This window comes from Galleria mellonella, unplaced genomic scaffold (genome assembly GCF_026898425.1).
Source record: "Galleria mellonella isolate WM207_F2 unplaced genomic scaffold, CSIRO_AGI_GalMel_v1 utg80, whole genome shotgun sequence".
NCBI lineage: Eukaryota > Metazoa > Arthropoda > Insecta > Lepidoptera > Pyralidae > Galleria > Galleria mellonella.
This window is the reverse complement of record NW_026442157.1, coordinates 328,575-355,378: the sequence shown is the minus strand read 5'-3', so window position 1 is coordinate 355,378 and position 26,804 is coordinate 328,575. Positions and strand designations below refer to the sequence as shown.

Below are 26,804 nucleotides of genomic sequence, written 5' to 3'. Positions count from 1 at the left end.
AATCGATTTTAATTTTTTTTTCACTTACAGAAATTGAATCAGCGAATAATATAGGCTATATATTAATTTCAAAAAAGTATACACCTCTTTAATAATACAATTACGTAACTTACTAAACGACACTCCATTGCGACCTCAAATGTATTGCAGGGAGTCAGTGGTACTGTTATGCAGGTACCTTAAAACCGTTCCTTATGGCAGTCTATGGAGGAGGCTTGTTTTCAGCAGTGGACGGATCATGTCTGAGATATTAATGATAATGATGGATCCAAAGTATCAAAAATTTGCCTATTAAAACTAATATAAAATACTGTACTTTATGTATATATTTTAATCTGTAATTTATGTTACTGTATTTCACTTGAATTATTCAATTATGAGGTCTATAAAATCAGAGGCAGCTAAATGCAATAAAATCGATTTCATTTTCAATCTGTACTCAAATATTTCTCTTAATTTAAAGTTCTATTAATTATTTATTATTATTATTATTTTTCAATTTGGTTTAAAATATAGAACATCGTTCCATATCCTTGACAAAATATTAGTTTTTGTAGTTTCCACCATTTGACAATCATGGATTTAGCTGTTTTCGATTTTATAGGCCTCAAATAATAATCTATCTTTCCATCACTCTACATGTATACGAAGCCGGGGAAAATCGCTAGTATTAAATATGATGTTTACTGGATATTATTTAGTTTTTTTTTTTGATGGGTGAAAATGGAATGGTAACCCTGCCTGCGCTAACGGGGATACGCTGGCGGAGCACCAGTGAACGGTGATAGATGAGAATGAAAACAGGCCAGTTAGCCCATCATGATGAATTCATCAGGAATTAACCATGATAGTTTCCAGGGAGAACCGCGAGGAGGTCGACTTGGTTGGGTATATTGCTAGCAATAGGATTCTCAGTCTTCATTACTAACAATCCCTTTCCTCCCGAATATTATCTAATTTGTCACAATCATTCTGCTAGTACTTCACGCATTGGGCAGGTAACTTATATTTGACCTTTTTTTATGCAACTTACAATAGCAAACAAGTTGACGACTTGTTGCTATAATAACATTTTTATGACTTCCACTAACAAAATAACAACATTAGATTTTATATCAAGTATACGAGTATTTCGCATTTTTACGGGCAAAATTGCATTTTTATCAGGTATCACTGCGTTAAAGTCACATCTGCATGAATATGTGATATATTCATGCAGTATGACATTAACACAGTGACCGCTGCATTTTTCTTCTATACGAGTATGTTTTACACTGAGCGTTTTAAGCGACTGTCGCATTATCTTTATGTTTTTTAACAGCGATCCGCTTTAGCATTTTTTTTTAATAAATGCAGTCCAATTTGCTTCGTTGTTAATGTAGCTTGCTATAGTTGAAAGAATTTTTAATAAAAATTTGTTTTTGTATTAATTCATTACAAACAAAAGAAAATTTTTTCCTCTTAATAATATAAGTTTAGATTATTTCCACGCATTGAATGTAATATACCTACAGTTTTCTATCTACTACACTGCAGTAGTAGTCTTTGTGGTAATGGTAGTAGTAGTTGTGGTAATGTTTTTTGCAACTTAGAATGGCAAACAAGCTGACGGCCCACCTGATGGAAAGTGGTTATCGTTGCCTATAGACATGAGCAGTATCATGGACATAACAGAGTATACTGTTTCGCCCATGATGCTCACCCATGCGTTATAATTTCTGAGGACCCAGATGTTGTTCCTCTGTACCCTAATCGACTGAGAATCCTATTGCTAGCAATATACCCAACCAGGTCGAAACTATCATGGAAACTATCATGGTTAATTCCTGATGAATTCATCATGATGGGCTAACTGACCTGTTTTCATTCTCATCGATCACCCTTCACTGGTGCTCCGCCAGCGTATCCCGTCAACGCTGGCGGGGTTACCATTCCATTTTCACCTATCAACCCTTCAAACCGAAACATAGCCATGCAAACATAACTACTTCACGATAGAAACACGAATGTGTAACAAAACAAAAGTGTCCAAGCAAACAGCTTTTGTACAAAGTCTCGCTTTCGTAAATAATAGCGGTACTAGTGCTAGTTGAAAGGGTAGTAGTGATAATGGTAGGAGTGATAATGGTAGGAGCGTTTGTGTTAGTAGTAATAATGATAGTGGTAGTAGTGGTAATAATAATCGTAGTAATTGTATTGCTAGTAGTCGTAACACGATAAGATGCATTTACGACATTGTGAGCACGAAGGAACAGGTAATACGCTATTTCCTTTCTCATTATCAAACGGATTAGATTTTTTTTAATTCCAATACAATTAGAGTGTGCGCGACTGGCAACACTCGAAGATTTATTACTATTATTATTACCAGACGTTCTATAACCTTTCACATGACAGTCGAACACATTTTAATAGTAACTGAGTTAAACAAAATAATTCTAATTAAATAAATAGTGATATGGAGTTCTGCAAGATGACATCTTAGTACAATAAGGTATTAGTTTTTTTATTCTTTTATTGTACACAAAACATACTGTTAATTACAATTCATTATAAACATAATGTACAAAGGCGAGCTTATCTCTAATAAGAGATTTCTTCCAGCAAAACCTTTTCATGTTAATTGTGTTATTTTAAAAATAAATCTTTTATCTACTTAAATTAATATTTTCATAAACACAAGAAGTGTGCCACTCAAATAACAGCAAAGAACTCTTCAAGTGTTTTAATATAAGTACTACGGGCGATTTATGTCTTTTAAGTGATAACTTGAGTGTAACTTTGTTTATATCCACAAATATTCTGAGCTTTAAATGAAAACGACTCGTAATAATACCAGGTTTATGACACAAATCTGAATTTCTGACTATTATCTCTGTTTTGAAACAAAGTTTTAAGAGAGTACTAAAATAATAAGATGCTTAATTTATCTTTTTGTTTTAAATTGGGGATTTTTTTAGATATCAAACGAAGTGAAAGTTTATTTGTTTGTTAACTTTTGATACCTTAACAGTTTATCTTATAAATTGAAATATATATACTTTGCATTTGGCGTATATCTTTCTCAAGTGAAAATATATATATGATATGGTATGTACGTATGTGTGTATATACAAATTAAATTTGTGTTTTTAGAAATCACTTCAAAAGCCATATTTTAATAAAAAAAAAAAAAACTTTAAAACATAAATCACAGTAGAAAATAGAAATAAAAGATTCGCATCTGATTAAGGACGTCAATTTCAAGTATCGCCGCAATGTAAAAAAAAAAAAATAGAAACAGTCGGGTTTCCAATTAGAAAAGGCTGCTCTTTTAACTGTGACCGGTCTCGCTGGAAATGGAACGACGCTGGTAAATGCAAATTACAACATCGGCAAAGTAGGAAGAGCTCAGTTGAAGTTTTATAGCGACTCTACGACTCATCCTGCAGCGCTAGTGATATTTTCAATTGATCCCCGCCATTCTGATTAGTATAAATAGTTAACCCTTCTTTCCCTGTTTTTTTTCTATTGGTGAAATAAATCAAGGTGATATAATTCATGTTCAAAAGTAAAGGAAAAAATAGTTAAAAAAATATATTTACAGATATGGTTTGTTTTCTGCAATGGATATTAAGAAGGTATCCAGACACGATGAACTTAAAGTGAACTTCGCCTTTTATATAATTTTTGGGCATTCAGTGTTATGATGGAAATTTCCACCATTATGCAAAGAAGGGTTAATGTAGCAGAATGAAAACAAATCATAAATACTTACTGTTTTTTAACTTCTTTTGTCAAATGATTTTATTTGTACGTAGTATAGTCCTTTCCTCTTTTGAGCAAGAATTTACCTTGAGTAATTTATAATACCTTTTGTACATACGTATATACAGTCGATACATATGTATATACAAGAAACGAGCAGTTCTTGTATATACATATGTATGTATATAAAGAGGGAAGTGGCAAGAGTAATATAGGACAGAGTGGCTCAAGAAAGACAAGAATGAAAATGGTTGGAGGAGGATTTTGTTGATTGGCAAACAGATTTAAAGAAAATAAACAAGAAGCAATTTTGTTTTACAAAATAACTTATTAACAGGTAACTTATATTCCAATTTAGCACATAGGATACTTCATTGATTCACGCGAGCAAAACCACAGGAAATATAATAGCTAGTATTTAATACTTTTCGTAACACATGTATTTTTTATCATCATTATAAGTAATTTAGGATTATATTCCATAAAAAAACTACAGTTATGGAAAAACTTTTTTGATTTAAAAATTAAAGCACTTAACCGATTTTGGTAAAATTTCTACGGAACCAATCTGTAAGTATATCATTTGAGACAAAAAATAATTTTCCAAATCGATTTATACCTATACCTCATAACTGACGTAGTTATGAGGTAATAAACATAAAATAAAAATACAATTGAATTGAAAACCTCGTTTTCGAAGTCTATTGCCAATTTTATAACGAAAACCTGTTCCTTTCATAAATCTTCTGTTACCATCCCAGACTTACGTGATTATGTTGCGAGCTTGATGTAGGTAGAATGTTTACAAAGGCTATCTCACGCGAGATAGAAATTATACAATAAATATAAGTGATAACAATAAAAGAGTATTGTTATGTGGCCTTAGCTGTTCGTAATATCAATTTCGGTAGCAGCCCTCAGACGAGGGAGGAAGTGCGTAGGAAGAAAATTCAATAGCAATCTTTTTTTACATTAATTTCCAAATTGTTCCTTTAAAACTTGTTCAAAATGTTATATTATTTTCTACGAAGTTTGAATATTTATTAGTAAAATAGTTTTTATTCACGACTTCTTACGCGCAATTGGAGTATGTTTATTACATAATACATACTACATATATACTTAATACATAATACATATATACATATGTATATATGTAATAAACATAATAAACATTTTTTTAGTAACTTAGAATGTACTTTGTATTTTAATTGTACTTAGTACAAAAGTCGATTGCTTGGGTACCTCTGTCCCATTCTTGTTTCAACCGTAAAGCAGTTGTGTTTGCATGGCTGTGTTTCGGTTTGAAGGGTGGGATATGGTGTGAATTTACAGGGTACAGAGGAATAACATCTGAGTCCTCAGGAATGGCAACGCATGGGGGGTATCATGGGCAAAACAGTATACTCTGTTATGTCCATGGCACTGCTCGTGTCTATAGGCGACGGTTACCACTTTTCATTAGGTGAGCCGTCAGCTTGTTTGCCATTCTAAGTTGTATAAAAAAAAAAACTTTAATTGTGGTAAATCCAGTTTTTTTCTTTTTCAATCTGAACTATTGAAACGATTTCCATAAAATGTCTATGGAACAAATTTGTAAGTTTATTCTTTTAAATAAAAAAAATCATTATCCAAATCGGTTTAAAACTGAAGAAGTTATGAGGTAACAAATACAATATACAACCCATTTTTTTTAATGGATGATAATGGAATGGTAATCCCGCCTGCGCTAACGGTATACGCTGGCGGGGCACCAGTGAGAGATGATAAGTGAGGATGAAACAGGTCAGTTAGCCCATCGTGACGAATACAACAAGAATTGTGCACGATGGTTTCTAGGGGGAACCACGTGGAGGTCGATCTAATAGGGCATATTGCTAGGAATGGGGCTGTCAAACTCCATTGCTAACAATCCCTTTCCCCCACTATAACATACAACCGAATTGAGAACCTCGAAATCGGTTGAGAAATAATTATGTTTAAGAATATAACACGAAATCTAATTTTAAATTAACTTATTGAATGGGAGACATTTTCATTAATTTTACCTACAGGCTAAATTAGACATAATGTCTCCATTTACAAAACGAACTCTTAGATCCGGCGGGTATTTTTTGCACTTATTTTATCCTGTGCCCTCCTAGGCCATTCTAATTTGGTAGTGTACTAAAAATTTGCATTAAGAAGCCCTCTCTTACATTAAGATCATGTAAAGGGATACCCTAAGTCTTTAGAAGTGCGTCGTTAAACATAATGGCGGGCCGTAATTGGATTTTTTCTCACACCTTCCCTTTTTCAGTAGATTTGTTTATTACATTTTTTTTTTGGATCGTTACCTTTCGTATATTTATTGAAAATTTAAAACATTAATCAGGATAAAAATAGTATGAAACTAACATCATGTTTATTGCAAAAAATCAGAGGGAGACTTTATACAAAAGTCGATTGCTTGGGCACCTCTGTCTCATTCGTGTTTCTACCGTGAAGCAGTTGTGTTTGCATGGCTGTGTTTCGTTTTTAAAGGTGGGATATGACGTGAATTTACAGGGTACAGAGGAATAACATCTGAGTCCTCAGGAATGGCAACGCATGGAGGATATCATAGGCGAAACAGTATACTGTGTTATGTCCATGGTACTGCTCATGTCTATAGGCGACGATACTTTCCGTCAGCTTGTTTGCCATTCTAAGTTGTATAAAAAAAAGAAAATCATCACAATTCATTTTTTTATATTTAATAAAAAAGGTTTAAATAACAGATTTACTTACAATTTTTTTTTTCTAAAATAAATGATATTTTTTTTATATGCCACTAAGATAGCAAAGATACGGCCCACCTGATGATACGCGGTTACCGTAGCCTGTGAACACTCTTAATACCAGAAGAATTACGCGCGCGTTGCCGACCCTGAAGAAATCTCTTTATGCCCCTTTTAAAGAACCGCATACCTTTTTCTAATGGATGAAAATGGAATTGTAACCCCGTCCGCGCCATCGATATACGCTGCCGGGGCACCAGTGAGAGGTGATAGATGAGGGTGAAAGCAGGTCAGTTAGCCCATCGTGAAGAATTCCGTAAGAATTTACAACGATGATTTCCAGGGGGAACCGCGTGGAGGTCGACCTGATAGGGTACATTGCTAACAATGGAACTGTTAGATCCCATTACTAACAATCCCTTTCCCCTCCCTCCAGAACCCTTTACTGTAGTCTGTTGGAAAAGCCTCGGCAGGGAGCTCAATCCATAACTTGAGTATTCGAGGGTGAAAACATTTTGTAAAACAATATTAAAGCGAGGATCTTAAAACCCACAGTATTTTATTCAACAAATGAATTATAACAAGAGATATATAATTTTAACAAGTTTTTATGACAATAAATATGTTTTGTTGCGGCGCGTGAACCTCGTAACGACCCTTAAACTGTTAGAAAGAGAGATACATATGTTGCGGAGAGACGAGAATATTAGGTAATTCGTGAAATAACTAAGAATAGATACATTCAAAAGAAAACTAGATACCTTCAAAAGCATTTTACATTCAGCCATCAAGTCTCTTTGACATGCCCATATCTTTATGTATTTTTATTATTTGTATGTACTTCATTGTTATTTACTACATTCATATGCTTTTTTATATAATTTATAATTTAACATTGTTTGCCGACTGCTTTACCCATGCTGTGTGTACACCTGTCTGGGTCTCAATCTAGTTCAAACTATTATCTTTATATAAATGTTTATAATGTTATTGATTGTAACCTATTGTGTATACCTTTTAATAAATAAAAAAAAAATACCAGGAAATAACGGCTGAAGTCGAATAACTTAGTCTATTCATATTGTTGTTAGAAAAAAATGGGATATATTCAGTGATACTTCTTTCATTAAACTAAATTTGGTAAAAAGATACAAGTGCAAATAAATCAAATTGTTTCTGCCTACCCTAAAGGGCGACAGGCGTGACACCTACATACATATGTATGTAGGTATAAATATAGAAAATATTTTAATAAAATATATATTATATAAATTTAGACTGTTTAATCCAACCAGCTTGACCCCTTCCCGTGGTCCCCCCTAGAAACCATGGTGCTGGATTCTATGCGTATTCATCACGATGGGCTAATTGACCTGCCTTTTTTATTCTCATTTATTATCCTTCACTGGTGCCCCGCCAGCGTATACCGTTAGCGCGGGCGGGGTTACCATTTCATTATCTTCCATTAAAAAAAATCGTCATTTCGTTCATTTTATGGGGACCGCCCCACGCTACATTTGCCAGCACGATATCGTTATTTTAAATTTTTTCTTTTCCGTCAGCTATTAGTCGCTCGAGCTATATGGCCGGTCCTGGAAATATAATGAAATTTTGTGATATCTCTAGGTGTTTTCTAAAATTCCTGATTTCCTTGTTTCCCTGCAACGTATATTTATTCATCGGGCAAGTGGAGGACATAAAACTTTTGAATGTTTCTTCTGTTGCTCCAACTTGGTAACAAGAGACGTGGAATAAAAGCCGCCAACCATTAAAAAAGTCGCAATGAAATTTCCTCACTCACCAAATAAATGGTCGCCCTTGATTAAATGCTTACAAAAAAAATTAAATAACTCACATTATTCACACGTCTTTAATTTAAAAAGGTTTATTTGTTGGATTGAGATAAGTTTTTTATTCTGTAAAATGCAAAGAAAACTTTTTTCTGGTATAAACAAATAAATAAGTATGTACTTATTAAGATAAGAACACGTACTTTACGTGTGTAAGGAACTGGACATTGTAAATTTACATAAAACTAATTACATCCCGCCGCTTCGCCCGTGTGAATCTCTCTCTCTCTCTCTCTCTCTCTCTCTCTCTGTGTGTGTGTGTGTGTGTGTGTGTGTGTGTGCGCGTATGTGTGTGCACGCGTGTGTATGTGTGTGTGTGCGTGCGTGCGCGCGCATGTGTGTTTGTGAGCGTGTGTGTTTTTGCGTGAAAAAATAATAAACATTCATCCATTGTTGAAAACTTTTATGTTTGTTATAGCAGTAGAATATGTTATTAAATAAACACCTATTAGGGCCCTTCTTTTAAGTGATTTCAAAAAGGAGGAGATTCTATATTTTTGAGCCACTTTTTAACCAATAATTCTGAATCTGCGAAATTAATTTCGCTTAATTTCGCAGATTCAGCTTCGATTGTAAATTAAATTGACACCAATATGTGAGTATACATATATATATATATATATATATATATATATATATATATATATATATATATATATATATATATATATATATATATATATATATATATATATATAGGCTATCATAATAGCAACTCATGAAGGGTATCATGGGCGACAGACTACACACTTGTCACTTAACTTTTTACTTAGACGCTTATCGCTTTCCATTAAGTGGGCCGTCAGCTTGTTTGGCATTCTAACTTGCAGAAAATAAAATAGTTAACAAAGTTACGACGTCACATATACCTAAAAAAATAAGACAAATTTAGAATCTACCCCCATTTGACATTACAAAAAAAAACAACCGAAAAGTTTCTTAAAGTTATCTATGTCTATTTAAGTAAAGGCCATTTATATTTTTACCTCGAACACGTTCCTAAAAAAAAAAAGAAATTCACATAACACTCTCACCCACCAAAGAAAAAAGATTTTTTCTACTTTTTTTTTTATCATCAAAACGGCGTATCTTTACAGCTGTGTATTCTGTTATCTAAATACACATAATATTTTCTACAACGTTGTAATTCAAGATGGCGGTGCTGATGAAAAGTCTCTCCAGAGATGTCTTTTAATGTCAGAATAAAGTTACGCTCATTTACATTGTATTTTTAACTGGTTCCTAAGTTTTACGTGTTCCTAAAGAAACTTATTATAACAGAATTAAACAAAAAGACTTAATCCATCACTTAAAATATAATTAGCAAAATAATGTAATAATTATGTTGTCCTAATAGTTGCCAAGCGTGGCAGCTACTGGCAAAACCCCCTTATGGAGGAGGCCTATGTCCAGTAGTAGACAGTCATCGGCTGATATACCTGTCCACTGCTGGACATAGGCTTCCCCCATAAGATAGATTTTGCCAGTACTTACCATGCTTTACAGATTGGCAACCGCATTTAAGCTTTGAAATGTTTAAAGATGTACTGCTGCTCATCCCTCGACTATTAAGTTCCCTTAGTCGACCTCCTAAGAAAAGGAAAGGAAGGGGTGGCCTATTCTATACCGGGATTACATGGCTTATTTCATCATGTGGATCATTAATTAATTTACTTTTTTTTATACAACTTAGAATGGCAAATAAGCTGACGGCTCACCTGATCGAAAGTGGTAACCGTCGCCTATAGACATGAGCAATACCATGAACATAACAGAATGTACTGTTTCGCCAATGATACGCCCTATGCGTTGACATCTCTAAGGATTCAGGTGTTATTCCTCTGTACCCTGTAAATTTACGCCATATCCCATTCTCTTCAAACCGAAACACAGCCATGCAAAAACAACTATTTCACGGTAGAAATACGAATGGGAAAGAGGTATCCAAGTAATCGACTTTTGTACAAAGTCTCTCTCTGGTGATTTCTTATTATTTCGAATTGTTCAAAAATCTTCTCTGATGATACAGAATTCTTCTGTACTCGTTTCTAATCTATCGCTTCAGAACCGTGATTGATGTCTAAATGGCATTTATTAAAACACTAACTCATTTGTAGCGGGATAATAAAACTTTGGACGGGACAAAACACGAACTTCGAGCAGGCTTTACGTGAAGCGACTCAATTTTAATTAATAATGCCTCAGAAAATACGAGATAAGGATGGATAGCAATTGTTGGATTTGTATTAATGGCAGTTTAGAAGTGACGGATGGCGTAACATGTTTGAATAAAATTACTTTGACGTGTGGCTATAACTTTGAACCAAACAAGCGGCTTCATATTGTAGAGCGTTAGTTCTATCTATCATTATGAACAAAGTTCTTAATTATCATTGTTGTCATCACATTGTGTTATGTTCACCACAAGGGCAACAGTTGGAAACCAGAGACAACCCTACACGTGTTGTCGCTAAGCAGTTAGGCTTGTTTGGCTGTGTTTCGGTTTGAGGGGTGTCACTCATTGCAATAACATTAAGTACATTTATTACACATATTAGGTGTACCTCGCGGTTTTGTCCGCATATATCTTTATACAAAGTATCATATATTTTAGTTTAGGATATAAACTATGTGTGTATCAAATTCTATTTAAATCCATTGAATAGTTTTTGTAAGGAACTTTTATCCTGGTGATATGTAATACAGGTTTTCTTATATCTATTTCAGGCACCAATTTCTCATAATTATATTTGTAATTTAATTACTTTAACACGCACTAAGCACATCTTAGGCCGTGTGGTCACGGCATAGAATGGGCCACTCCTTTCTTTTGCGTGGGTGTCATAAAAGGCGACTAAGTACAAGAGATTTTTTTATGGTTTGCGGTACCGTTCTTAAGGCATCCTCGCTATTGGATACGGGTAACGGAATGCCTATACAACATGGGGTACATGGTGAGCGCAGTTTAGACGCATTATTTGAGGAGCATTAAGAAGGTAGTACAAGGGATAGGCAGCAGGATTCCTCTTTAAACATCTCTAAAAGCCTAACTGCGTTTGCCAAGCCGCCTGCCAAGCATAGCAATTACTGGCAAAAACCTTAAGCCTTAGGTCCAGCAGTGGACGAAGTTAAAGTTAAAAAAAAAGTGAAGTTCAGCAGCCCTCAAGAAGTATTTAAATTATAAAAATTATGTACCTTCAAAATTCCATCAAGTGTCAACAAATGCACATTTTAACATAATATCACTAAGGAATAAAGAGTTCTATAGACGAATTTTTTTTTTTTACTTAAATTATATTTAGAAATGATGATAATAGATTATTTTTACAAAAAAAAAAGCTTCGACGCAGTCGTTGTTAAATAAGTTATTTTAAATTAAAAACTAAACTACTAAACTGATTATATTACATTAATTAAATATAAAATTGGAAATTAAAAATGCACTTCAATTATTCAATTATGGCAAACCAGTTATTTTAATTCCAAAACTAAACTAATGCATCAAGCTGTAAGTATATCCTTTCAGATGTTATAAATAAAGAAATTTTCCAAATCGTTTCAGAACTGACGGAGTTATGAGATAATAAAAACAAAAAAAATATATATACGAGTATATAAACAAATTGATAATTTTTTTTAGAAATCGTCTAAACAAACATTATTATATTATCTTCATTAAATCACGACCCAATTTATTATCATGGACGAGCTTCAAGTCCATTTTCTTTATTAAAATCTATAATCTTAGGTTTCTTTAGAAAGGATTCATAATCGAAGTTATTTTTTGCGAAACGGTTCGACGAGTCAGCTTACCTCAATCAATTATTTTAATAGAAGACTATGCAGAATATTTTTAAAGATAAGGTACTGAACGAAAACATGTTTTCGATGGAACCACCGGTTTTAAAGTGCACACAATCCTTTCATTTTCCAATGAGTTGTTTGTTAAATTTCAATGGAAGTTAGGCAAAAATTTAGTTTTTTTAGATTTCTGTTTTATTTCTGATAGACAGTTTTTTTTTTGCAACTTAGAATGGCAAACAAAGTGACGGTCCACCTGATGGAAAATGGTAACCTTCGTCTTTAGACATGAGCAGTACTATGGACATAACAGAGTATACTGTTTCGCCCATGATACCCCCCATGCGTTGCCATTCCTGACGGCTACTGATATTAATGTCAGAACATGTCAATTTATGCCTGCATGGTTATATTTTGAATCGACATCAAAAAAAGAAGTTCTCAATTCGGTTGTTTTTGTTTTTTTTTTATGTTCGTTACCTCATAACTTCGTCAGTTTTAGGCCAATTTGGATTTGTTTTTATCTGAAAGGATATACCTACAGATTAGTCCTATACATATGGTATCAAATTTCGTATCTCTCTTTTCATTTAAGAGTGTCCTCTTGTCGGTGCAACTAATTTATGCATCTTTTCCAGCCAGCTCTATCCCAGGCCATAACCTTGACCTCCTTATACGACATGACACCTAGTGTTTCCTTTTATCTGTCCCATGTAGTTATTCCTCGGTCTTCCTCTTCTTCTTTTGCCCTCTATTTTTCCTTCTACTATGAAGGAAAAATAGAGGGCAAATAAATATATAGGCATATAAAGATATATACTATCTTAAAAAATCGTCATGTCGTATAAGGTGGCCCAGCATTTTGCCTCTTCTATTCTCTATTATTTTAATTAATATTCTTTCACTCTTTCTCGTTCTTTCTCGTTCACTCTTTTCAGGACTTCGTATAATAGTTTAGTTTTTAAATCAAAGTCATTAATTTTACGACAATTGAAGTATGATTTTTTCCGGACTGATTCCTAAATTACGTTTCGAAGGGAGATAAGGCATCTTCATCAGTAACAAAGCACCATGTGAACAATAGCTAACATAGCATATTTTAATATTTTCCGGAAACTCCGATGAGTTCTGGAGAAAAGAGTTGTAAAGAAATATGCCTACGACTCATTTTGGTTTGTTATGAAATGTGTATATTTTATCAACAAATAAAAACATCGTCAAATTCCGTAATAAGATAAAAAAAAAAATGCAAATACCTCAGTCCTTGAAGGACAAAGTTCTGAAATAAAGTAGGATTTTTACAAGTTGCGACCCGGGGGATTTATCGTTTGTGACAAACGCGACCGCATTTAGGACACCATCTGATAGTCTTGACTTTATTCACTTATACGTATTATCGGCTCGGCAGTTTCTATAACGTATAGAGGTTTACTAAAATCTATAGAGTAATATTTATAATGTTCTTTAACTTTTTTTTTAATCGATTATACACTAATTGATTTTTTTTTTATCGATGCTAATGGAATGGTAACCCCACCTGCGCTAACGGTATACGCTGGCGGGGCACTAGAGAGAGATGATAGGTGATGATGAATAGGTAGTACAGTTAGCCCATCGTGATGGACACACTTGGAATTCATGACGATAGTTTCCAGGGGGACCACGTGGAGGTCAACCTGATAGGGTATATTGCTAGCAACGGGACTGGTAATCCATATTACTAACAAACCCTTTCCCCCACTGTAATTGATTGTAGCTTGATAGATTTTTAAGGATAATCAAGCTGAAGTGGCAATGGGCTAGTCACATAGCTTGAAGAACTACACAACCGATGGGGAAGATAGGTTTTTAAGAGGCGAATGCGTACGGGCAAACGCAGTGTATAATCCCACACTAGATGGAGTGATGACCTGAAATACGTTGTAGGGAGTCAGTGGATGCGGGTGGCTCAGGACTGTTATTTATGGGGGAGGCTTATGTCCAGCAGTGGACGGATAATGGCTGAAATGATGATGATGACAGCTTTTTATTTTGTTTTTCATTATAAATACGAAGTTTGTGGTAATCATTTTATCCATTCATAATTCCTTCCATGTAAACTTAGATTTGAAAAAGCAACAGCTGTGTTTCTTGCCCGTTCTTCTAAGCTGAATTTGCGTTACGAACTGGGCGGTAGTTTATAAAAAGTAACTATACAAAAATGTTTATTGTTAAGTTTACTTTAATAAAAATTATGTTTTATTGTTATTATTAAATCCCTTTTAAGTGTTCTACCAATGATATACTTTCTCAAAGATAAACGGCAAACAATTTCAAAGCTTTTGTATTATTTAATTTTTTGTCATTTCTCAACACGTATTTTTTTTGAGGAAGACAGAAGACTGATTTTAAAAATTAAACCTGTTTATTTCTTTTATAACCTGTGTACTTTATAACAACTTATGTTTTTCATATTCTGTAAATGCTATAGAAATTATAGCTATTTTTAACTAATTATAACTGTTTTTAACAAAATATAACTGTTGTTAACAAAATATAACTGTTTTTAACTAAATATAACTATTGTTAACAAAATATAACTGTTTTTAAAGAACTAATTTTTAACCGTATTCAAAAAGAAGATTCTCAATTTGGTTATAGTTTTTTTTTATGTTTATCTTACCTCATAACTTGATCAGTTGTAAACGGATTAAGAAAATTATTTTTTATCCGAATGGATATACATACTTACAGATCGATACCATAGAAATCTTATGAAAACTGTTTAGAAGTTTAGTTTTTATATTGAAATAACTGGTAAACATACAACCGAATTAAGAATCTTCTTCTGAAAGTCGGTTGAAAATATTAATTATTTGGTTTATTACAAATATTGTTAGGATTAAATTTATTTTTGTAAATAAATTTAGGTAATTATCTATAATTATTATTAAATCCAATATCATAATGTTATTTGAATAATTAATTATCTAAATTAATTATGATTTGGTTTATTTAAATGTTATTAACATTGAATTTGTTTTCGTGAGTAAATTAAATTTAAGTAATTATCTATATCTACGCTAATATTATAAAGAGGAAAGATTTGTATTTTTGTGTGTATGTATGTTTGTAATGAATAATTGTATGTTTGTAATCCATCATTAACCGTCAACTGCTCCGGTACCTAGAAGAGCACCGGCTGATCTGTGATCGCCAGTATGGCTTTCGACAGGGACGTTCGGCCGGTGATCTTTTAGCTTACTTAACACACCGATGGGCAGTGGCAATCGAGAGTAAGGGAGAGGCCTTAGCAGTTAGTCTGGATATTGCGAAGGCCTTTGATCGGGTGTGGCATAGAATTTACCTTCATTTGGGTTGCCTGCGAGACTGTGCATTTGGGTCGCCAGTTTTCTCAAGGAACGTAGCATTAAGGTCGTAGTCGACGGTGCATGCTCTGATTTAAAACCTTTGAATGCTGGTGTCCCGCAAGGCTGTGTACTATCTCCGACTCTGTTTCTTCTGCATATCAATGATATGTTACAGATAAGTAATATTCATTGCTATGCGGACGACAGTACAGGAGATACATTATATACCGGTCATGCAAAGATCTCGCGGGCACATACCGATGAGTGCCGGAATAGACTTGTGTCTGAAATCGAAACTTCACTCCATCAAATCTGGGGTGAACAAAATCTTGTCCAATTTAACCCCAAAAAGACACAAGTCTGCGCGTTTACCGCAAAAAAGACGCCGTTTGTCGTATCTCCTCACTTTCAGGGCACTTCCCTTGATAAAAAGTCAAGTCTAGGAATTCTGGGCGTTGATATATCTTGCGACGTCCAGTTTTGCGGTCATCTGGAGGAGAAGGCTAAGATAGCTTCCAAAAAGTTAGGAGTGCTCAATAGGGTGAGACGATATTTCATGCCAGAACACCGCCTGAAATTATATAAAGCCCAAGTCAGGCCGCATATGGAATACTGTTCTCACCTGTGGGCAGGAGCGCCACAGTACCAACTCCTTCCGTTAGACCGCATTCAAAGTCGGGCGGCTCGAATTATCGATAGTCAACGCCTTACTGTCCGACTTGACCCATTGAAACTGCGCAGAGATGTTGCGTCTCTGTGCATCTTCTACCGAATTTATCATGGGGAGTGTTCTGAGGAATTGTTCGGATTGATACCTGCTGCTGATTTTCACCACCGTACAACCCGCCACAAACTAAAGTTTCATCCCAATCATCTGGACGAGTGGCGGTCTTCCACCGTGCGTTTTTCAAGGCACTTTCTTCCACGCACAACCATTCTTTGGAATCAACTTCCAGCAGCAGTATTTCCGAACCGATACGACAACATAACCTTCAAGAAAAGAGTATATTCCTTTTTAAAAGGCCGGCAGCATACCTGCAATGCCGCTGGTGTTGTGGGTGATCATGGGCGGCGGTAGTCACTTACCATCAGGTGAGCCGCATGCTCGTTTGCCCCCTGTGTTGTAAAAAAAAAAAAAAAAAAACTTAAAAACTACTTTGCCGATTTAAAAAAATTCTTTCACCATTAGAAAACTACATTCACTCTGAGTAACATAGACTATATTTATTGCTAGAAAAGATTAGGGATCCTTACTAAAACTTTAGTAATATAACTCAAGGTGTAAAAAGAATGTTAACAAATATCTTTCGTCGCGTGCGTTGCGGAAACTATTGGTGATAGAACAAAAGTATGTTCTACAATATTGAAGAAAATATCAATCACTACAAAAAACCTCGCGATACTATATGCCCAACTATTATCGTTATGTCACAATAACCACTTTTCAAAATGTCATAAAAATGTCCACCCGTGCGAAGATAGGAACCGGCCCTTAGTCTATAATATTCATAATAATTATTAATAATATATAATATATAAATAACTTACTTTAAATACTTTTCACAGCGGGGGCCCAGCCAGTAGGCGGGCCCGCACGAATCTTCTATGTGACGCGCCTCCCTTCTAGAAGATTACACCACCTGTAATCGAAAAACGAGACTTATATAATTTTTTTATACAACTTAGAATGGCAAACAAGCTGACGACTCACCTGCTGGAAAGTGGTAACCGTCGCCTATAGACATGAGCAGTACCATGGACATAACAGAGTATACTGTTTCGCCCATGATACCCCCCATGCGTTGCCATTCCTGAGGACTCAACTGTTATTCCTCTGTACCCTGTAAATTCACGCCATATCCTACCCTTCAAACCGAAATACAGCCATGTAAACACAACTGTTTTACGGTTGAAACACGAATGGGACAGAGGTACCCAAGCAAACGACTTTTGTACAAAGTCTCCCTCCCTCTTATTATTCAGAATTTTTTGTAATTAATTTTTGTTAATCGCATACAGAGTGAAAGGTTCAACTGTTATTTTTAAATTTTGACTGTGTTTCAATTTCTTAAATTACAAATATGAGTACATCATACGTACTCATTCGATTGGTATTCATCGATTTGAAAATTTGTTATTGTTTAAGAAATGTATTTTTTATATCGAAAATCTAGTTTGAAAATAGATACTAGATGGCGTTGTTGACAATGTAAAAGTCGCTATTAAGGTTTGCGTGTATTTTGATGACCTGCCCTTAGAAAGTGTTTATAAAAGAATCCCATCATTCCTACTGTATTTTCTTGTTGCATTCGACACCATCGGTAGCAGATTTTTGACTCGCGCTACCGGGGAAAGGGATTGTTTGTTAGCAATATACCTTATTAGGTTGAACTCCACGATGGTTCCCCCTGGAAACCATCGTGAACAATTCTTGTCGAATTCGTCACGATGGACTAACTGACCTACTTCATCCTCACCTATCATCCTTCACTGGTGCCCCGCCGGTATATACCGATAGCGCGGGTGGGGTTACTGTTCCATTATCATCCATTAGAAAAAAAAAGACTCGCGGTACTAGTTGTTCGGTTATGCAAATTTTCTATGACAAATAAATATAAACGTTATAAAAATATGAATCACTCAACTATTTTTCAGGCAAAATTGTATGAAAAAGTTGACCCATTTTTTCTCAAAGCGTTTGTATGGAGACACTCTACCTATATAATCTAAGTAAATACCATTATATTAACTACGTATTAAAATATATGGTGATATATATATCATAGAACGAGATAGCAATATCTGACTTATTATTCTTTCACAGACACTGTCGAAAACATGTCTATCGACGATTCATTTGGCATTTAACTAGAGAACTGTGTTTCAGAGTGTAATATTTATTTTGCTAATAAAATATTAAAATAAGACATGTTAAGTTGTTTTTTTTTTTGTCAATGAATAATAATGGAATGGTAATGCCGTATATGCTAACGGTAAAAGCTAGCGGAGTATTAGAGGGTTGATAAGTTAGACTGAAAAGGTAGGTCAGTTAGCCCACCGTGATGAATACACCTGGAATCGACTACGATGGTTTCCAGAGTGTACCACGTGGAGGTCGACCTGACAGGGTATATCGCTAGCAATGGGAATTGACGCCCCCTTACTAACAATCCCTCTCCCCCCTGTATATTATTGTTATTCAAACGATGTAATTTGCAACATGATCAGACTACGAACAGGTTAATTATAATTCTTTAATTAACTAACTTTACGAATTTAGAATTTTACTTCCGTGTTGGTGTTCCATGTTTATTTTTTGATAATGAAAGTTTTTTTTTTTTTCTTTGCGGAAAAATAAAGTTGTTTGTTGCGAAGTGAAAAACAACAACAACACAAGTATTCTTAATTCAAATATTTCAATTAAAAGTATCGATAGTAATATTATAAAGAGGCAAGTTTGTTTGTTGATGGATAATTTCAAAAACTACTAAAACGATTTTAATAATTCTTTCACTTGTAGAAAGATACATTTCTAGCGAGTAACATAGGCTTTTGGTCATGTAGTCTCAGCATTAATAGAATGAACAGGCCACCTATTCCTTTCCCGTGGGTGTTCCGTTGCCAATCCAGGTACTAAGCATGGCAATAAGTACTGGCAAAATCCCCCAACATTTAATTTTTTTTTATACCACTGAGGTGGCAAACAAACACACGGCCCACCTGATGGTAAGTGGCTACCGTAACCTATGAACACCAGCAATACGAGAGATATTACGCGCGCGTTGCCGACCCTGAAGAAACCTTTTTACTCCCCTTTTAAAGGACCCCATTCTGTAGTCTCTTGGGAAAACCTCGGCAGGGAGCTCATTCCACAACCTGAGTGTTCGTGGGAGGAAACATCTCTGAAACCGCGCAGTACGCGACCATTGAGGCTGTAGGACATGAGGATGAACTCCCGATGAATGTCGATTCATTTCCATTTCCTGGTTTATCGATGATTTGTACCTCATACTTTTTGTGATTGTATCGAATTATGTCCTAAAATTGGATCGTTTCAAATTTTTCAAGAAAAATTTTTATAATATAATATTTTCAAGTAATAGTAAAAATAATATCAAATCTATATATATATATATACTATATATATATATATATATATATATATATATATATATATATATATATATATATATATATATATATATATATATATATATATATATATATATATATATATATATATATATATATATATATATATATATATATATATATATATATATATATATATATATATATATATATATATATATATATATATATATATATATATATATATATATATATATATACATATATATATATATATATATATATATATATATATATATATATATATAATAATTAAAAAAAATAAATATATATAAATTAATGCCACTTTTCGTTGTAATTTTATAACTCAAGAACGGGCTCATCTATTCGAACCAAATGTTTAGGCTTTGTTCGGACTAGAGAGTTCGTAGATGGTTTATGTGAAGTTTGCACAAAATCAGTCGAGGGGTTCTTCATTCATCACATCTTTTAAAACAAATGAATTATATAAAGTTATTAATTTGACAGAAACACTAGAAGCACGGGAACTGCTACAAAGCGAAAAAGACAAAAGGCCGTAACCAATGTACAGTCAACTACAATATGAAAAAAAAAAATCAATAAACTACAATATGGAAAATTCAGAAAATACCAAACACTTTTGGTGTGGACAGAAAAATTTAATGTCCTTTTGCTTTGTACCAACTACAGCTTCCGAATACGAAGTGAATGTATTGACGGGTGTGAATAGTTCTTTATACCTTTTTGTCGACTATCTGGGTTCCCGCAGGCTACTGCTGCTGGCGATATGCCAGCTATGTGTGTGGTCCAAGGCATAAGCTATAGACGAGTAAGTAACAGTAAGACATTATATTTATTACTGTTTCCCGAAGCGTTTGCCGCATGTTTTAGGTTTATATTCAATATATGATGCATATATGTACCAAATTTTATTATAATCTCGTCCAGACATTAAATTATGATTGAATAACAAAACTACGATCATCGAAATATATTTACAAACTTTTTCCTTTCTGGCATTAATAAGAGATGGGATAATTAAACTTTTGACGATTTATTGTTATTCTATTGATTCTTATTTATTTCTTTTGATATTATTCAATATTAGTAATATTATAAATGTGAAAGTGAGTTTGTTTGTTACCTTATAGCGCCTTAACAGCTCAACCGATTACTATGAAAGTTACTATATATATATATATATATATATGTATATATATATATATATATATATACGTACTATATGAAATGTAAAACGATGTGAGCTACTTTTTATTTTTATCTCGCTCAATAAACATGTGTTCATCACATGGATGAAGTCAATTAAAAGTTAGTGTTAAATATATGGGAAATTTTGTAAAGATATTTGAATGTTTGTTACTCAATAACGTTATATATATATATATATATATATATATATATATATATATATATATATATATATATATATATATATATATATATATATATATATATATATATATATATATATATATATATATATATATATATATATATATATATATATATATATATATATATATATATAATATTTGTACGATTGAAAAAATCCAAGCAGAGGAGTTTTAAGACCGTCTCTCATTTCTCCATTCATACCTTTACCAATCGTACTTCTACTTTCTTTAAATTTAAAAAATAACGATTTAAAGATTCAGTTCATAATAGCTTGTGAATATTTGTAGATATCAATAACAATGCAACGGATTGTTACTATCGTTAAAAACATATTTAAAAAACGCTTACATCGTTTATCTTGTTCCACACACCGTTACAATGTTGTAAATGTATTTAATATAACATCTATGGTATTGTCGTAAGGTCCAAATTCACTGGCATTACCGTAATGGGGAATTATAATTTTAATTCTATAGTTACACTTGTTGATGACTCTACATTCTAAAAATAAGTAAATAAAAGTACCAATTCAAGACATAATTGTTAGATTAGACCTTAATTGAAGTATAAAAAGTTTTATCAACCAACTTCAAAATAAGTTTCTTAATGCAACTATATTTTATGTATTATTTTTTTTTATACGACTTAGAATGGCAAACAGGCTGACGGCCCACCTGATGGAAAGCGGTACCCGTCGCCTATAGACATGAGCAGTACCATGGACACAGTACACACACATACTGTTTCGCCCATGATACCCTCCATGCATTGCCATTCCTGAGGACTCAGGTGTTATTCCTCTGTATAAAGGAAGAAAGGTTCTTAAGTGGCGACCCCGTACGGGCAAACGCAGTGTAGGACGACCCCCCCACTAGATAAAATGACGACCTCAAATGCATTGCAGAGAGTCAATGGATGCAGATGGCTTAGGACCGTTCCTTATGGCAGTCTATGGAGGAGGCCTATGTCCAGCAGTGGACGGATAATGGCTGAAATGATGATGATGATGATGATGATGATGTATTATACCCACTATATTTTCATTACCTCTAAACTAATACTGATGACTCCTTTTTAATTCGACTAAATTCAGTCCTGTATTTGACCCATCCATAATTGGTTAAAATTGTCTTTAGATTTTAGATTTTCTTATCAAAAAAATCACACTTGACTAAAAAGAAGACTCTCTGATACCGACTCTGAAGGCATAGTATTTTCTTTTTTTTATACAACTTAGAATGGTAAACAAGCTGACGGCCCACCATTATAGAAAGTGGTAACCGTTGCCTATAGTATTCGGCATCCCCCATAAGATAGAATAACTACTTAGATATCGTTGTACCGAGACGTTGTATGTAGTTCGTTTACTTGTATTTGAACAATTGGGAGGGGGTCCGGTGTCTCGAGGTAAGCCAGACGCAGAGCTAAGCTGGTCTAAATTGGCACTATTTAACAAAACTTAACAAAACAGGTACACCTGTCCCATTCCTGTTTCAACGGTGAAGCAGTTGTTTGCATGGCTGTGTTTTGAAAGGTGGGATATAACAGTGAATTTACAAGGTACAGTAACATAACTTCTTTTTTTTATTTATTTTTTTATTATTATTATTATTTAAACGCTTTTACCTTCTTCAGGTATGTTATAAATGTATGTAAACATGTAAAAATATTGTCATAATTATTACTATGATATAAAATATTCATATTTTATAATGTAACGTGACTAGAACTGATTGCGTGGAAACATTCATATTAAATCCCTCCGTTGACGTGACGGATAACGTATTGTACTTCACAATCGTTAACACTCATAAATTACTAATTTCCATTATTATTCCATCATAAATACGATATTTGTAATGCGCGAACGTTGTATGTGATTTATCAATTTGTCAGTATTATATTATTATATTATTTATCCAAGCCAATAATACATTATGTCATTATTATATTATTGGGGGTTTGGCTTGGAGGCGTATCCTTTCGCCATTATATATTTATAATTTTATTAACACTTACCTACACTTAATTTTTATTCCGTAGTAATTAATTAATTAATTATATATTCATAAAGTTCTCGTTATGCATATGCATATTAATAGAATAGAATAGAACAGGACAGGGCAGGGCAAAACAGGGCAGGCCAAGGAAGGGCAGGGCAGGGCAGGGCAGAGCAGGGCAGAGCAGGGCAGGTCATGGCACGGGATGACATAACATGGTATTAAATAACATGACAGGACATATTTATTGCCAGAAAAACACTATTACAAGAGAAAATATAAAAATTTTACACAGATATATATATATATATATATATATATATATATATATATATATATATATATATATATATATATATATATATAATATATATATATATATAATATATATATATATATATATATATATAATATATATATATATATATAATATATATATATATAATATATATATACATATACGTCAAAAACTTAAATAAACTTTCTAGCTATTTTCTCTCATAAGGAACTTAAGCTAAAAGGAACTCATTATAATAATTACCTTAATCTACCCATAAACAAAGTTTTGGCGCATAACCGGAAACCAACATCTTAAGTAACATTATATCCACTTACAAACAATATAATCCAAATTTTGGCAACCTATACAAATGTAAATTGACTAATCTCCATCTGCTTATTAATAATTATGTATATTAGATATATTCAGTGGATGTTTGTTGGCAAGGAGCCAAAATTCCGCTTGAGCATACGTGATACAGAATATCCAGTGCCTATTGCAAGGATAAGCAAGCTGAAGTGGCAATGGGCTGGTCACATAGCTCGAAGAACCGACAACCGGTGGGGAAGAAAGGTTCTTGAGTGACGACCGCGTACGGGCAATCGCAATGTAAGACGACCTCCCACTAGATGGAGTGACGACCTGAAAATTATTGTAGGGAGTCAGTGGATGCAGGTGGCTTAGGACCGTTCTTTATGGCAATCTATGTCCAGCAGTGGACGGATACTGGCTGAAATTAGCCAGTAAGTAACAATACAATATATATTTACCGCAATGGCAACAGACGATAAATATCTCTGTCTACCCCATTAAGAGATATAATAGTGAGCATATTTTTTGTATTAAATCCGGGGAAAGAATGAGGATTAATCTATAAATCTATACATGTAGGACTGATTAACATTTATTTAAAGTTGGTTTAAATTATTTTATTTTTATTTACTTTCGTTATTAATAGTTAAAATTCTAAGTTTTTTATGCCTTCAGAGTCGGTTCGGGGAGTCTTTTTTTGTCAAGTATGATTTTTTTGGTAATAAAATCAAAATCTAAAACAATTTTAACCAATTATGGATGGAACAGAAAATTATGATAAAAAGGAGTCATCATATTAGTTTGACCAAGAAAATATAGACTTTCATCATCATCATCATCATCATTTCAGTTTATCCGTCCACAGCTGGACATAGTCCTCCATAGACTGCCATGTTTCTGCATCCATTGACTCTCTGCAATGCATTTGTGTTTCTATCATGGGGGGGGGTCGTCCTACACTTTTTGCCCGTTTGAAGAGTGGAGATAAGAACTGTTCTTACAGGGTACAGAGGAATAACACCTGAGTCCTCAGGAATGGCAACGCATGGAAGATACAATTGGCGAAACAGTATGCGTGTGTACTGTTATGTCCATGGTACTGCTCATGTTTATAGGCGACGGTTACCACTTTCCATCAGGTGAGCCATCAGCTTGTTTGCCATTCTAAGTTGCATAAAAAAATATTCCTTTTTACTTCTAAAAAATTAAGAATAGAATAGAATGGAAACATTTATTACATTACATTACATTTATACATACAATTACAATATAAAATACAAGTAACATATACAAAAAACCCGGCAAAAGGAACCGGCTCAGCTGATGCTGTGAGTGTCCCAGCGCAATGTGAACAGCTGCACAGCGCTGGTTTTCAGCCAGTCCCTCTCTTAAAACAACCAAAGTGCAGGGCACCACTGTAAATTACTTCTTACAAGAAAATTTAATAATGAGGTATAATAATAAGTGCCTTAAAATTACACCGATCGCCTGGTATTTAAGCTAAATTACCGTCAAACTTCGTTAACTTTTTTTAATTAACATTAAAAAATTGGATTCCAAAAATAATAATGTATTTTTAGAATCTCATCAGAGAGTAAATTCTTCAAAGTGTAAATATGAGATGTTTTCTCCCTTGAACCTAATCTGAGTTATGGAATGAGCTCCCTGCAGAGGTTTTTCCAGGAGACTACAGCATGGGGTTCTTCAAAAGGGAGGTAAAGAGGTTTCTTCAGGGTCGGTAACGCGCGCGTAATACCTCTAGTATTGCAGGCGTTCATAGGCTACGGTAACCACTTACCACCAGGTGGGTCGTATGCTTGTTTGCCTCCTCAGTGGTATAAAACAAAATGGTTTATGTGAGGACTTATGGTACATTTTTTAAATGGGTTATAATGGAATAATCCCACCTACGCTATCGGTATATAACGGCAGGGCACCAGTAAGGGATGATAGGTGAGAATGAAAAAGCAGGCCAGTTAGCCCATTGTGATGAATACATCTGGAAGTCAGCACGATGGTTTCTAGGGGGACCAGACCATGGAGGTCGACCTGACAGGGTATATTGCTAGCAATGGGCCTTGTAGTCCAAATTGCTAACAATCCCTTCGCCCCGGACTTATGGTACTAGTACAGTATATAATAACTGTGCTTATGTTATCAAAGTAGATTAATATCATTTTTATGTATATTACCATATGAAGTAATAAAAACAGTCCATGGTACTGCTCATGTCTATAGGCGACGGTTACTACTTTCCATCAGGTGGGCATTGTTTGCCATTCTAAAAAAGAGAGATAAAAAAAAGAGACAGTACGACTGGCATTTCAATGCCTTTTTTGTAGATATTGTTTGATTATATCTTCTATGCCAATAGATATAAGAACCATTTTACAATGCTTATGGAATATAAAAAGTTGAAGATTAGAATCAATCACATTCTGTCTAAATCCTCAGAGGTTAATAAGCTAAATTTCTTTACTGTCACCAGATTCGTAATATTGGACGCCACATTTGGTTTCTGTTCTATATTCTAATAAAAAACTTACTTACACAATTTAGAACGATACTTGTATGAAAAATTATGTAGAAATCTAATGACACTATCAAATTACATTTTGTTGCTGTTTTCCTCAAAAAACCAATACATATGTATGAAAGTATCGTGTTTTTTTTAATAGATGATAATAGAATGGTATATATCATATATGTGTATTTATATATTTATATGCATATCTGGATTTATTTAAGTATGTATCAGTAACTTAAAATGTGCATTTATATATTAACATTATTGTACGTATATATATATATATATATCTCTATATGTATTTAAAATTGAATCGAAAAGAACCTGGATGAAATCCCTCTTAGCAATAAGGCTCCACATTATTTTCTCAATGTAATATTTTCTTGTATTTGTTTGTATTTATAATATTTTATAATCTTATAAAGGAAACAGTAAAGATAGATAATTTATATGCTTCTTTAACAGCACACAAATAACAATAGATATTGGTACATACTTAAAAAAGAAATAGAATAAAACATATAAAAAAAAGAACAAAGAGTATCTATCTATACATCTATATTTCTTCTCGTCAACAAATCGCCAATTTCCAGACACTTTCCTTCTTATTTCCACATTAATATTCTGGCCTGTGACTAAATGGACCACG

General features: G+C 33.6%; 1 protein-coding gene across 1 annotated transcript in view; it reads right to left on the bottom strand.

Moving 5' to 3' along the window:
• LOC113514596 (RING finger protein nhl-1) overlaps window positions 1-26,804 on the bottom strand; it is a 158,004-nt gene that overhangs the window by 67,926 nt on the left and 63,274 nt on the right. Inside the window, exon 3 of the mRNA XM_052901782.1 lies at window positions 17,056-17,147. The gene's annotated coding sequence lies outside the window, so the exon portion shown is untranslated. The remainder of the gene's footprint in view (window positions 1-17,055; window positions 17,148-26,804) is intronic.